The sequence below is a fragment of the Lutjanus erythropterus genome, chromosome 6 (assembly GCF_056507025.1).
Source record: "Lutjanus erythropterus isolate fLutEry1 chromosome 6, fLutEry1.hap2, whole genome shotgun sequence".
Lineage (NCBI taxonomy): Eukaryota > Metazoa > Chordata > Actinopteri > Lutjaniformes > Lutjanidae > Lutjanus > Lutjanus erythropterus.
The window spans coordinates 8,176,631-8,189,958 of NC_139322.1; the positions used below are offsets into that span (position 1 = coordinate 8,176,631).

Here is a 13,328-nt window from a genome sequence, read left to right on the forward strand (position 1 = left end):
TATTTTATTGTTAGAAAATATATTTGGTCCCCGGATTAAACTCCTTACCCCAAGCTGTAGGGCACTATGTCTCTGATGCCATAGCTAATTATGAGAAAAACTTATATTTTGTGATTATTGCCTTCAAAGTTGGAACAATCCTGAGCTGCACAGCCCTGCTGGTGAGTGGTGCAGTGAATGCATCTCTGCGGAGAATGTAGGAGAGGGAATCAGAATGTATATAAAGTTAGAGAAAATGAGAAAAGCAGAAATGCAAAAATAAAGGAATCGTAGGAGAGAGAAAGAGAGTGTGTGTGTGTGAGAGAGAGAGAGAGAGAGACAGAAAGAGAGGGAGAGAGGGAGCTGTGCAGAAACAGGTGGACAGTTTGGTCTATAGATGGCAGTATTCTAACAGAAACTGAGTTGGATGGGAGAGAGTCACTGGCTGTGTTCAGTGTGTGCTGCGAAGACAAAACTCTGTGATTGGTAAGACAAATTTCATTTATATAGATGCGATGCACCCTCCAATCGGCACTTATCAATATTTAATCAATTTATTTGTCTGTTTTGTGAGGATTTCCAGAAGAATTCAAATCTATATGAATCTTTCTTGAGAGTCATCCAAACTGTAAACTGTACTTAGTATATTTGAAACTTAAGTCATCATTTTTGCACGCTGGGCTTTTATTTTGTGCAGGTGGTGGAGGGATGCTGTATTCTGGTTTGATGCTTGCAGCAAAGTGCGTAGAGTTATAAAAATATTTCTTCTAACTACAGTCCTAAATGTTTCTCTCAGACTGATTTTTTTAATTATGCACATACATGTCTCTTTCGTTTGTTCATTTTTAATGTTTTTCTTTGGGCGGAAACAGTTAACTCCATAATGAGCAGGAGTGTGTGTGTGTGTGTGTGTGTGTGTGTGTGTGTGTGTGTGTGTAAGAGGGGGCTGGGTTTAAACGCGCAGTGTGCCAGTGGCAGCAGCGTACACACACACACACATACACACACACACACACTCACACACACACACTCACACTGTACTGTACATTGATGGAGCCGCTAATCTGTGTCAGTCCGGCCGGCAGAGCCCTGTGAGGAAGCCACGCTGCTGCTGCTGCTGCTGCGGCTCTCAACTGAACCGACGCTGCTGCTGCTGCTGCGAAATCACACCGTCGACTGGACGATGGCGAGCCTGCCCACAGCTCGTACATAACCTGCACGTTGTACCGTAGCCCGGAGGACCGAACTGAAGGAATGCGCCGTCTCCCTGACACGGTCCAGTAAAGTAACATTAGGAGGTCAGCTCAGAATCAGACGCCGGAGGCTCTGCTGCCAAGTTTACGCACTGAATTTTCTGAATTTACTCGCGGCGATGAAGGTTTTCACTTGAATGAATGACGCCGCCGCCGTTTAACAGGTCTCGTAGGCAGATGCATGTAAGGAATTGGAGGAACTAGTGAATGTAACAGGCTTAGCAGACGCTTTTTTTTGTTTTTTGTTTTTTTGCCCAGATAGAGCGTTTGGAAACATTTTTTTGGGATTTGGATGTGAGTCTAGCGCATCAGTTACAGCAGCGCTGGAGGGAAACAGGATAACCGGGAGATCCAGTTTAAATGAAGAGGTAAGTAACGATCAACACGCTCGTTTTGGGCTTAATCTGCTCCACGGTGTGTAAATATTTGTTTAAATCCCCGCACCACTGGCTGTCAAACGCGCTACAACCCAAACCAGCCTCACTACTGTATGTGATCTGTAAAGGGCTAATTTCCGACACTGCGGAGAGACAACTGAAGAGAGACATTTTTCATTTTTTTAGGCTGCGGGCTCTGATAATGTAGCAGCCAGCTTCAATATTTCACTGTAGCTTTGGCACAGCTCAGATGAATGATGATGTGTGACCATGAAATGTATGGATAATAATATCTACATATGGAATAATGACATCGGATCTGTGTCCTCCTGCACCTTTACACTCAGGTGTTGCTCTGGATCATTTACATTACAACCATTTATGCTCCTTTTCTCAGTCATTAGAATCTAGCTGCCTCTTAATGCAACAGTATTATTGAGTTACAACCTGTTCTGCAGACAGGATCTTTCCACTTAGCATCATTCTTACTGATGAGCTGCTTCTGGTTTGTGTTAGTCAGATCTTGTTCTACAGTATTTAATGAAGTTACTTGAGTTATTTTTAGAGTCTTTATGTCCTAATGCTTGCAATCATCACGGTTGCCTTGATAATGAATGCAATTATTCAGGCATTCACTTCTGCAGTGATTTTTATTTACAGACTACTTTTTTAAAACCTTTTTTTTAGATTAAATCTTCCAACTGGTTGCAAGGTTCAGACCTGGACCTGCAACAAGTGAACCTCGAGTCTGTAACCGGAGCTGACTGTAAAGCTGCAGCAATTGTTTGATTAGTAATCAACTATTAAATTAATCAACAACTATTTTGATAATGGTTTTGAGCCATTTTTTTACTTAAAAAAAATGTCAAAATCTCTGATTTTGTTTCTCAAATGTAACGGTAAACTGAATACCTTGGCTTGTTGTTTTAGGATGACATCTTGGGCTTCAGAAAACTGTAATCAACATTTTTCACTATTTTCTGGCACAAACAAGTAGGACTGGGTATCATTTAAAAATTACAATAGCAGTACCAATAAAAGTACCTTTAAAGTGATTCTGATACCAATAAAATACTTCATTTAATATGTTTTTAAAAGGTTCTTCTTAATGAAAAATGTATAAATAGTCATTCCTTTCTTGATCTGGGTACCACAAGGATTGAATGCATGTGTCATTTGACTGGAGAAGTTTTGATACCACTTGGTACTAAGTTATTTCAATCAATACCTTAAAGGTATTGAGTACCGATACCCAGCCTTGAACATAATCGATAATGAAAGTACCCTTGCAGCCCTATCAGATTGTTACATTACTCACTTTCTATGTTCACAAAAACTGCGAATGATCTCCACAAGGTCACTAATCTGGTTCATATCATCTAAATTCTATAAATCTCCTGCTGGATTTGTTCCCATCTTCTCAAGTGGTGAAACTAAAAACCCAACTTGCAACAAAAAAAACCTACAATCTGATGTATTGTTGCCAACTGGCATCAATTTAGGCTTCCAGATCGACTCTAGACCTCATCTGTCCCATTCAGCAGATGCACCTACAAATCTTCATTCTCTGTCAGGCTGCCAGCGCTCCGGCAAGCACCCATGACAATGACTCTAAAGAAAATAAATGTTGTCTTAAGTAGAAAATTGCCTTACATTTGCATGAAAATAACTTACATCTGCCACGGCTGACGGGTAGCATATTAATCCCTCTGCCCGTGCAATCAAAACCCGCTTCTTCTTGGTGAAATTTTTTTTTCGTGCATCCGAAGCGTGACCCACTCACATCATTATTTTAATATCCATCTCAAAGTGAAACAGCAGTTTGACCCCAGCGCAGCCACCAGGGTGGAAATTGCTGCCTTTGGAAGAACAAACCAGCACTCAGCGTTGGTTTGATTATCACATGCTGATTATATTCACCTAATTAACTCCAATCTAATGAAAAAACACATTCACGGATAGTGTGGTGCTGCCACTGAGCAATCAGCCCCACTGACCAGCAGCTGTTAAATTACTATTTCATACACTTCTATTAGCCATTTGGCTCAAATTTATTTCCATTATTTATGAACCTACAGTAACCTTATGTGACATGAGTTTATTGCTGCCAACTTGCTTCTTTGAAGACGAGATCACACCAGAGGACTGCTGTTAAAAACATTTCCAGAGCTGTTGTTGATGGTCTCAGTTTATTCTGAAGGCAATGAATTGCAGTCAGTTTGTTCTCTTTTTAAATAATGGGGGATATGAGCAAAGATGTTAAGAATTCTGCTCAATGAACCACTTTCAAGTGATGCCTTTGAAGGCACGTAGTCCAAGAAAGCCTTTCGAGAAGCACAACATCACACATTCATCCAATCAATAAGGTTAACCTCACCAAGCTGGAGAGAAATTGCTTCGACTGGACAAACTTAGATCGAGCTTTGTGCAGCAACGGTTGATGTTTCTCTGCCAATGCCTCTCCACTTCACCTCTCTGCGGGGGGCTGCAATATTTTGATTGGATTTACGGTGAAGCTGTGTGGTCAGTGAGGTATTCTGCACTTAGAATTTCTGATGTTGGAGCGATTTGCATAAGTCTGTCCAGGAGTACCACGTTATCCCAGAGAATATATTCTTGTGTTCTTTAAAGGGACAGTTCACCCTAAAATCAGAAATATAGATTTTCCCCCTGGTCTGTAGTGCTATTTAACCGTCAAGATTATTTTGGTGGGAGTTGAACAGATTTGGAGACATCAGCTGCAGAGCTGTCTGCTTTCTCTCGAGTATAATGGGACTAAATGGAACTTGGCTTCTGGTGCTCAAAGCACCGAAAAATACATTTGAAAGATTCAAAACAAGCATCTCTTTTATGTTGGATCTCCTTTCTTTCTGCAGTAGAGTCTACCTGAACTACTTTAGAAACTGCTTTCTTTACTGGAAAGAAAGTAGTTCCTCCATGGACCTGCTCCCAACAAGGTCTGTAGATTGTCATGATTTTTAGAAAGAGACACTGGCTTCAGTTTTTTCTCGTGGTCCTTTGACCACCACAAGCCGAGTGTCATTTAGTCCCATTATACTGGAGGGAAGGCAGACATCTCTGCGGACGATGTCTCTGAAACTCTGCAACTCCCACCAAAAATCAACAACAAATAGCACTCCGGTCCAAGGGATGTATTTTTATTTTTGGGGTGATCCATCCCTTTAAAAGTAGATTTATTTTAGTCTGGGCTGTGCAGGAGTCTTCACTCCAAACATTTCATCTTGACTTTTGGAACAGCAGCTATTTTTGTGCACAGAAAAGTGACGTCTGACTATGAAATCTCATGCTCTTGAGTGAAATCATGCACCCTGTGGATGGTTTTGAAGAGTGTCTGAGGCGTCATGGTCTTCTGCCATCTCTCAGCATCTGTGACAAACTGCTGATCGGCGCACGCGGCTCAAGAGCGTCCTCTGTTGATGAAGAGCAAAGAGCCCAGACAGCGAGCCAAGTTAATTATCGGGGGCCACAGTGCGAGCGCACGGCCTCTTTCCATTCAGAGCCTCCCACTTACTCCACTCAACAACTCTGATGGCATTACTAACTAATTTTTTAACTGCATGATTTGCCACTGAATGAGTTGTTACTGCCTTTCTGTGTGCTGTGTCACCACCAGCACTCACACACACACACACTCACACAGACACACACACACACAGCACACTGCTTGCTCTTCTTTGGATTCCCCCCTCAAGGCAGCCAGACTCACCACAGTTTAGCTTGAGAGATTTTGACAAGTCGCTACGCATGCAGGCAGAATCCTTGACCTATTTCTTAATGAGTGAACGCTGCAAATGCGCTCAGCGGCTGTGTATTCTGTGTATCGCCCCCCTCCCTCTTCTCTTACAGCAACCCCCACCATCCCAACTGTCTTTTGCTTGCAAACACACATGCGAACACATGCAGATAATGGTGCTTTTGTGAGTTCACTGACTCATTCTCCCACAGATATAGGTCCTCCCTCTCCTATCTGCTGGAGTGCACAAATAGTCAGCGAGTGTTTGTTTTAGTGAAATTGTCCTCCCGTCTTGCCGCACTGTGGGCTGTTTATCTGAACGTCTCCAAGTGTCCAGCTGTCACAACAGAGATCTCAATCTCCTTGACCCGCACACGCTCCCCTCACTCAGCCTTGTTATGTGCGTGTTTGTGCCTGGGATCCGCATTTATGGCGCGTGTACGTGTGAGGATTGACACGAGGGAGATCAGGATCTGTGGTGACATTGATCAAGTGGAGTGCAGCCAGGGAGAACATTTAGTCTGAGAGGAGGTCCGGCTTCAGTGGAAAGCAGAAGATGACTTGTCTTCATTTACGTCTGCTGTGCTTGCTGTTTCTTCTCTGGATAATTGTAAACAGCTTTAGTTTTTCTACCTGTTTCTGCTTGGAGCAACAGATTCAGCAGTGGAGAGTCTCTCCAGGCGATGATTATCCTAACAAACTTTCGTTTAAGCTGTCGTTGCTGTAGAGGCAGTGCTCTGCTGATATGATTCAAGAGTGTAGGCACCGAAAAGTCTGTCTCTATGCAGCTGTTATAAGATGACTCCAAACTTTGTTGCAATGATTTCGATACTCAGGTATCAGGCTAAAATTGGGAACTGATGTTGGAGAGCTTCCATATCAACACACCTTTTGTTGGAAATCAAAGCAAATTGATTTTTAGTCTCTCTCAATTGCATAGATGATTTTTCATTTACTTTGCCCAAAAAACATAGTTAACACAGTGCCTGTTTTAGAATACATTTGATTAAAGGGATAGTTTGGATTATTTGATGCTGGATTCTATGAGGTACTTATCAATAGTCAGTAGACGCTGCTCAACATGCCCTCAGTTTGGAGAAGCAGAGAGGAGTGCTAGCAAGGAAGCTAAGCAATGAACTGCTGTGGACAGGGTCAGCAACAAAGGAAAGCCATGAAAGAAAGGTCAGCTTAAAAAATAATCAATGTCAGTTCAAGTGTACGCAATATTTAGAAAATTCTCACCACTTCACTTTAGCCTTTTCTGACAGGAAACCATTGATACATATGCCAAATATTGCTCTGTTCAAACCAACCAAACTCCATAGACAGAATCAGAAATTTTACCTTTGCGAATGCAGGAGTCGCTTGTCTACCACAGCCTACCAATTTTTCAGTTTAATCTGTTAGTTAATGACTTTGGTGAATCCAAACTATCCCTTTAAAACACCAAAGTCACACAAACACACAGTCAACCTAACAGATCGAGGCAGCAGTAGACCAGAAACTCTGCGAGATAAAATAACTGATTTCAGTCATGGAGTTTGGTTGGTTTGGAGAAAACGGTATTTGGCTTATATCACAATGGTTTCACATCAGAAAAGGCTGTCTGACGCAAAATAAAGTGGTGATTATTCTAAATATAGTGTACACTTAAACTGGTATTGCTTTTTTTAGGTGGACCTTTTTTAAGTGGCTAAAGTACCTTTTGGTGCTGACTCTGTCTATAGCAGTACATTGCTTAGCTTCCATGCTTGAGTCTCTCTCTGCTTCTCCCACTTAAAATAATCAGTACTACCCCTTTCTGTTTTGCTGCGTCCAAACACTCTGCTTTGTCCCCCTGCTTTGTGCCAATGAGTAAAATCTAGCGCTGCATGTAGTGTTGTGAAGATATTCCCTTGGTATCATGAACACATAGATACCGTACAGTGGATGTTAAGAGAGCGCATCACTCTCTGATCATTCCCACACAATAGCAGATGTTACAAAACACCACAGGACAACATTTAATGGTCTCGTCATGCTGCTGTAGCCATTTTCATCATCTTGAGTAGTTGTGTGCATAGCCTTCAGTGACTTATTGAATCGTTGAAACCATTTGAAATTGATGACTACAGGCCACTACATTGTTAAGTAGCAGCTTGCCCAGTATGAGCAACACATAGCACAGAGTGCAAAAATCAATGCCACTCCTTTGCATTTCATTTTTCACGATACGCAGGGAGATTGTACAGTACTTTTTTCAATGCTGTGAGCACTTTGAAGGGGGAAAAAGCCACCTCTCCCTGCTGTAGTGTTCACCGTGCTTGGATTTTTTCCTCTGATAGGCCTATTCAGAGAGTTTGTTTCCCCGTCTCCGTCAGGATACTGGCTTTTTTTTGCAAGAAGAAGGCTGTGTGTGTGTGTGTGTGTGTGTGTGTGTCCGCAACTCCCAGACAGGCTCCAGCCAGTCTCATCAGAGGACCGTCGGGGAACGGTTAACAGTCGTCCCTCTGCCAGGCGCAACCGTGGCCAGTCCAGATCCTGCTCTCTCTATTGATGGCAGCAAGTTAGCAATGAACCCCAGTGTGCACTCTGATGTCCCAAAGGCTTGCCAGCTTGCTGAAACAAAGCCTTTTGTAGGACCGCTAAATCCAACAGATGGAGAAATGGACAGTAAATGAAAGTAGAGGGAAAGGGGAATAAAGGAATTTAGTGGAGCATGTTTGCGGGTAGGCATTTAGGCTACTCCTTTGGGAAGCCTAACACCCTCACAATGCAATACTGGCAGAACTTAAATGTTCTCTCGTTGACATGCTGCGAGAGCGGCTTCGGGCCCCTGTGTGAGTGGAGAAGGCAGTCTGCTCACGAGGGCTCTCCAGGGCCTGGGAAGCCTTTATTAAGATGTTAATGGAACTGCCTTCATGACACATTTCCATGGGACAGGATCCCTCGCCTCTTCCATTCTTTAGTGCCTCAATCTGCCTGCCACAATCATCAGTCTCTCCCCCTCACACAACAGCCTGTTTAGGCATTCAGCAACCATCCCCACATTCCCCTGCCCAGGCGCTCTCACTCTTTATCTGATCTCCGCCGTCACAAGCCATCCTATATTTTACCACGTGTAACAAAATTACGCGATGCCAGCGATAAGGGCAGCAATCCTGGCACAGGGACCCGCAGAATAACAAGTCTGGCTGTTTGTTTGTCACTGATCTTCACACTGGTTGGAAGTCAGACTGTCACCCCAGCAAGCCATGAGGGCTGCTGTGATTTTCTCCAAACACTGTCAGCTGGTTGCTTGTTTTTCCAGGACACTCACTACCTACATTGCCTCCCCTTCAGCCCCTCAAACTTCTCCTAAAGCTGCCTGGGTGCAGCCTGAGCCGCTTATGAAAGTAACAACAACAAAAAGAGAAGGGGAAGAAAGACCTCAAGCTTTACATACAAATGCCTTGACTTACTTCATTTTCATGAAAGGCTCTGAATGCATTGTCCCCACCATTTTCTCTTTTCACATCCGTTTGAATATAAGTCAATTTAGCCGGGCACCATCAATAATCAATTAGCTGGTGTCATGGGAGGATGTGCGTTTTTGTTTGGTGGAAACTTGACAATAAGTGAGCAACAAAAAGGAGCGGGAGAGAGTGGGAGAGGAGTGGGAGGGGGGCTTGTGTGTGTTAGACGCCAAGGGGCAGCTGTCAGGAGCAGATGACAGTGTGTGTGTGTGTGTGTGTGTGTGTGTGTGTGTGTGTGTGTGTATGTGTGTGTGTGTGTGTGTGTAATTTGTGCTTGGCTGCGTGTGTTTGTGTCCATTTTAATTTATTTTTGTTTGATTGCATGGCACATGTGGCCCGTGTGTGTGTGGAAGATGAGGCACCAGAGTAGGCAGTGAGGGCAACACCATGCTGCGCTGCCCACACTGCCCCCTGGTGATGAGGATGCCCCTGCCTGCCACTGTCACCATGGTTACTGCAGGAAAAAGGGGTGCAGACATTGCTTGTCTAGTCTGCTCATGTGCCATAAGGGAGCTCGGCCAACAACAGCTTTGTCCCTCCACTACATACACCGTCGTCCAATTACAAGCAGGACCACTTTAAGCTCAAAAGGACCCATTATAGCCATTAGCTCCCTCAGCTATCTCAAAGCAGCGTGTAATTTTGATTGACTCACACTAGCATTTGCCCAAGAATTGTAAAATCCAGCAGGTCACTGTATTTACATTAACTTAATTCTCTCCATGTTTATTGTGTTGACTTTTACTCCCGTGAGGTTGTAGGCAACACAACACTTAAATTCCCCTGTTGTGCACCAAAGCACGGTGACATGTAGATACCTGCACCTGTGCTCTCTTCATTGTTAATATTTTGCAGCGAGGCATGGCCTTATCTGGGTGGATGGCTCGTCTCAGTGTGAGGCGCTAGCCTTGACTCATCCTCAGCCCTCAGCACAGGAAAGAGAAGAAAAGAAAAGGGGGAGACGTGGCTTTCCTGATTCATTCCTGAGCAAGATAACAAACAGAAAACCCTGTCTTGAAATCAGGCCTCTGTCTTGTTAGCTCTCTAACACGCACACACGTCCTCTTGATAAACTTTTTCCACTGTTGTAGACCAAAGTAAATCATGCTAAATTGATGATGAAAGACCTTGAAACTCCCACAACTTCAAAACATAACATGGCGTCTTATTTGACTGGAATGTTGATAGAGGCAGAATGAGTCGGCTCCTACTTGCAAAACTGCATATGTGATTTAATAAACTGGAAGGGTAAAGGGATAGTTCAGACTTTTTTAAGTGTGATTTTATGAGGTACTTACCGGTGCACCCCCACTATGGAAAAAAGAGAGGAGCACCAGCATGGAAGTGAGGCAGACATGTAAAAAACATCTGCATAAGTTTATGTGTATGCTGAATTTACAGCAATTTTACCGCTTTACTTAGTCATCAGAAAACCTTTTCTGTGGGAAGCAGCTGTTATATAAACCAAACATCGCTCTCTCCAAACCAGCCAAACTCCACTGACAAAATCAGTAATTTTACCTTTCATCAGACAGAGGTCCTGTTTGATGCTGGTCGACTGCTGCCATGATCTGTTAGTTTTCCTTATGTTGTTGTGTGACTTACTGTGTGACCCTTAGGTCACATAATAACACAAACGAACAGATCAAAGCAGCAGTACACCAGTAACTTCCGTGTTCTGCGAGGTGAAATAACGGATTTCGGCCATGGAGTTTGGTTAGTTTGGAGAGAGCGATATTTGGCTTATATAATGACCGTTTTCCATCAGAAAAGGCTGTCTGATGGCAAAATAAAGCAGTGAAAATGTTCTAAATATAGTGTACACTTAAACTGATATTGATTTTTCTTAGGTGGCTTTTACTTAAGTGCCTTTTGTTGTCACGGCAGCAGCATTGCTTAGCTTCCCAGCATCTATAGCAATTCTAGCAATTCTAAACCTCATGTATCCTCAAATAAAATATTCTGAACTGTCCCTTTAAAAACATGGAAAAGTCCATGTTTTTAAAACTTGCATGCTTGGTCAGATTGTGAAGGTGATAGGAAGGAAAGAACTTGGACATATTATGAAAAAAGTTTGGTCTGCAGCTACTGCCGCCAGCCCTCAACTCCAGACTCTTTACTTTGGCCCAAGGTGATTTATAGTGTCCAAGCCAGGGGAAATGAATTCTCCCCTGGGATAACAGCTATGTTTATGCATGAATACATGACTCTGATCCACACACTGAAGCCAGTGGGAGAAAAGGGGATGAAAGGTACTTAAAACGGGAGGCAGCTTGTCGTAGAGCCCACACAAAGTCTGTGAGGATGTGTGGTTTCTCTCCTGGCATGCTCAGGGGCAAAACCGTTAATAACACTTTATGAATGTAATTGCTTTTGTTGTTGATTTTGACCTCGACTTGACCTTTAAGATTATAGCTTTGTGCACCATAAGCATAGGGCTTTGTGGAATGTGTGGGAACAATAAATCCTGTTTTCCCCTCGGAGCATTTCTGGAAGCCCGTCTTATCAAATGATATCAACAAAACGGCCATTGTGAATCACGCTGTACAAACTAAATTGAGCTACAGTAACAGCACGCTCGCCAAATGACTGGTATTTGCTCCTGCCAGCCAGGCATTATCAAGATGAAACTATCAGAGAGGAAGTTGGATGTTGTTGTTTCACTACTCTTACTTCCTAGTGCCCCTCGCTATCAAAGGGAAACACTGCATGGACTCAGTGGAACAGCGGGAGCTCGCCCAGACGGACGCATTATTCTGCCTCTGTCATCGCCAGTGAAATGTGAAACATGACAGCAGCATCTTCACGCAACCTGCAGTGGATAGACAGGGAAATCATTAACATAGAGTAAGTGATATTGTGTGATATCACACCATGCAAAACACATTATCAAAAATCACTACATCTTCACACATCAGCTGCAATGTAGGTCAGAAGAAGCGTTGTCTTTTCTGTAGTGTTTAAGGAGAATGAATCAGGGACAATTATTCAGAGTGTGACAGCCAAGCCTTTTTTTGTAGCAGAGGACTTGAAATCCTTGTGTTGTCCGTGAAGATGTTGATTAAATATGACTGCTCTGAAGCATTTGCCTGCCTGAGGGGGCCGAGGTAGAGGAAGGGAGTGGAGCGAGTGGGGGAAAGGCAGGGGACTGGGCAGGTTTGTACTTGAAAGCAATGATTGAGCATCCTTTCTTGTCTTAATCTGCAACAGTTAGGGATTTACACTGTGGGACCTAATGCTGTTAACCAGCTGATCCACACAGAAGGTGCATTTAAAAGGATATCTGACATGTTGCTGCTGCTACAGCCTCGATTTTACTACACAAGGACACAAGGTTATTTATGTCATTTACAAAAAGGTTGTAAAAATGAGATTTTGTAGTAGTTTTCTCTTTGATTGATTGTAGAGATAATAAAATACACAACAAAATAATTCATATGAAGGAATGCTGAGGATAAATGGAGCTGTCTCACAGCTACTATACTTCTGTATCTCTTTCCAGGGCATCTCTGCAACACTATAGTAGTTCATTATAATGCTGTTTTCAGGGTTCTGTGATTTGGGAATTGCACTCGGCCATATTGTAAATTTCAATAACACTGGGATTAATAGGGAGTAGCCCTAATACCAGAGGTGTTCTGGGCCATTTTAATGACCCACTGTATAGTCCTCCTGTCCTTGGCTGTGCACATCCCATGCCAGTTTTGTGCTGTTTCCTGTCAGGATGCTTTCAAGAGCAAGTTCCGCAAAACACAGCACTGGAATTTTTGAGATTTGTGCTGTCCATGTCAGGTTCTCTGTGATGTTGATTCCCAGGAACGTAAAACTGTTCACCTGCTCCACCTAAGCTCCGCTAATGTAGACGAGGGTGTGCGTCTTTTCCTGCTGTCTCTGACAATCAACAATCAGCTGCTTGGTTTTGCTGACGTTGAGCAGTAGGTTGTTTTCTGTACACAACTGTGCAAGACCGTTGATTTCCTCCTGATATGAAGACTAATTGTTGTTTGAAATCCAGCCAATGGTGGTGATGTCATCTCTGAACTTAACAATAACAATAGAGCTTTCTCCATTTCGGGGGCTGCAGTCGTGGCTGTACAGCGTGAACAGGAGGGAGCCGAGCTCACAGCCCTGGGGGGCTCCGGTTGTGTGGAAGTCCAATATCCAGCTGCAGAGTGTGGTACTCAAGCCCAGAGTGTTTGCTTCATGGGGGAGATTGTGTTGAACACTGAGCTGAAATCAACAAACAGCATTCTGATGAAGGTATTGTTTTCCTCAAGGTGAGTGAAGACCGAGTGGAAGCAGTACTTTACTTCCTTATTCATTCCTTTAGTTTCCTTATTCGTCTCACAGATAGACAACAAGAGCAAAGCTGGGAATTAAAAAGATTTTTCCTCATTGCACAAGGCATCTCTGAGCTTGTAGGTACAATGTTTACTGTTAAGTACTTTGCACAAGCCTCATTGCCTCCGCT

The 13,328-nt window shown here is 43.3% G+C and overlaps 1 protein-coding gene across 1 annotated transcript in view; it reads left to right on the plus strand.

Moving 5' to 3' along the window:
* Positions 1–990: 990 nt before the first annotated feature.
* plxna2 (plexin A2) overlaps positions 991–13,328 on the plus strand; it is a 265,500-nt gene continuing 253,162 nt past the window's right edge. Inside the window, exon 1 of the mRNA XM_084720421.1 lies at positions 991–1,600. The gene's annotated coding sequence lies outside the window, so the exon portion shown is untranslated. The remainder of the gene's footprint in view (positions 1,601–13,328) is intronic.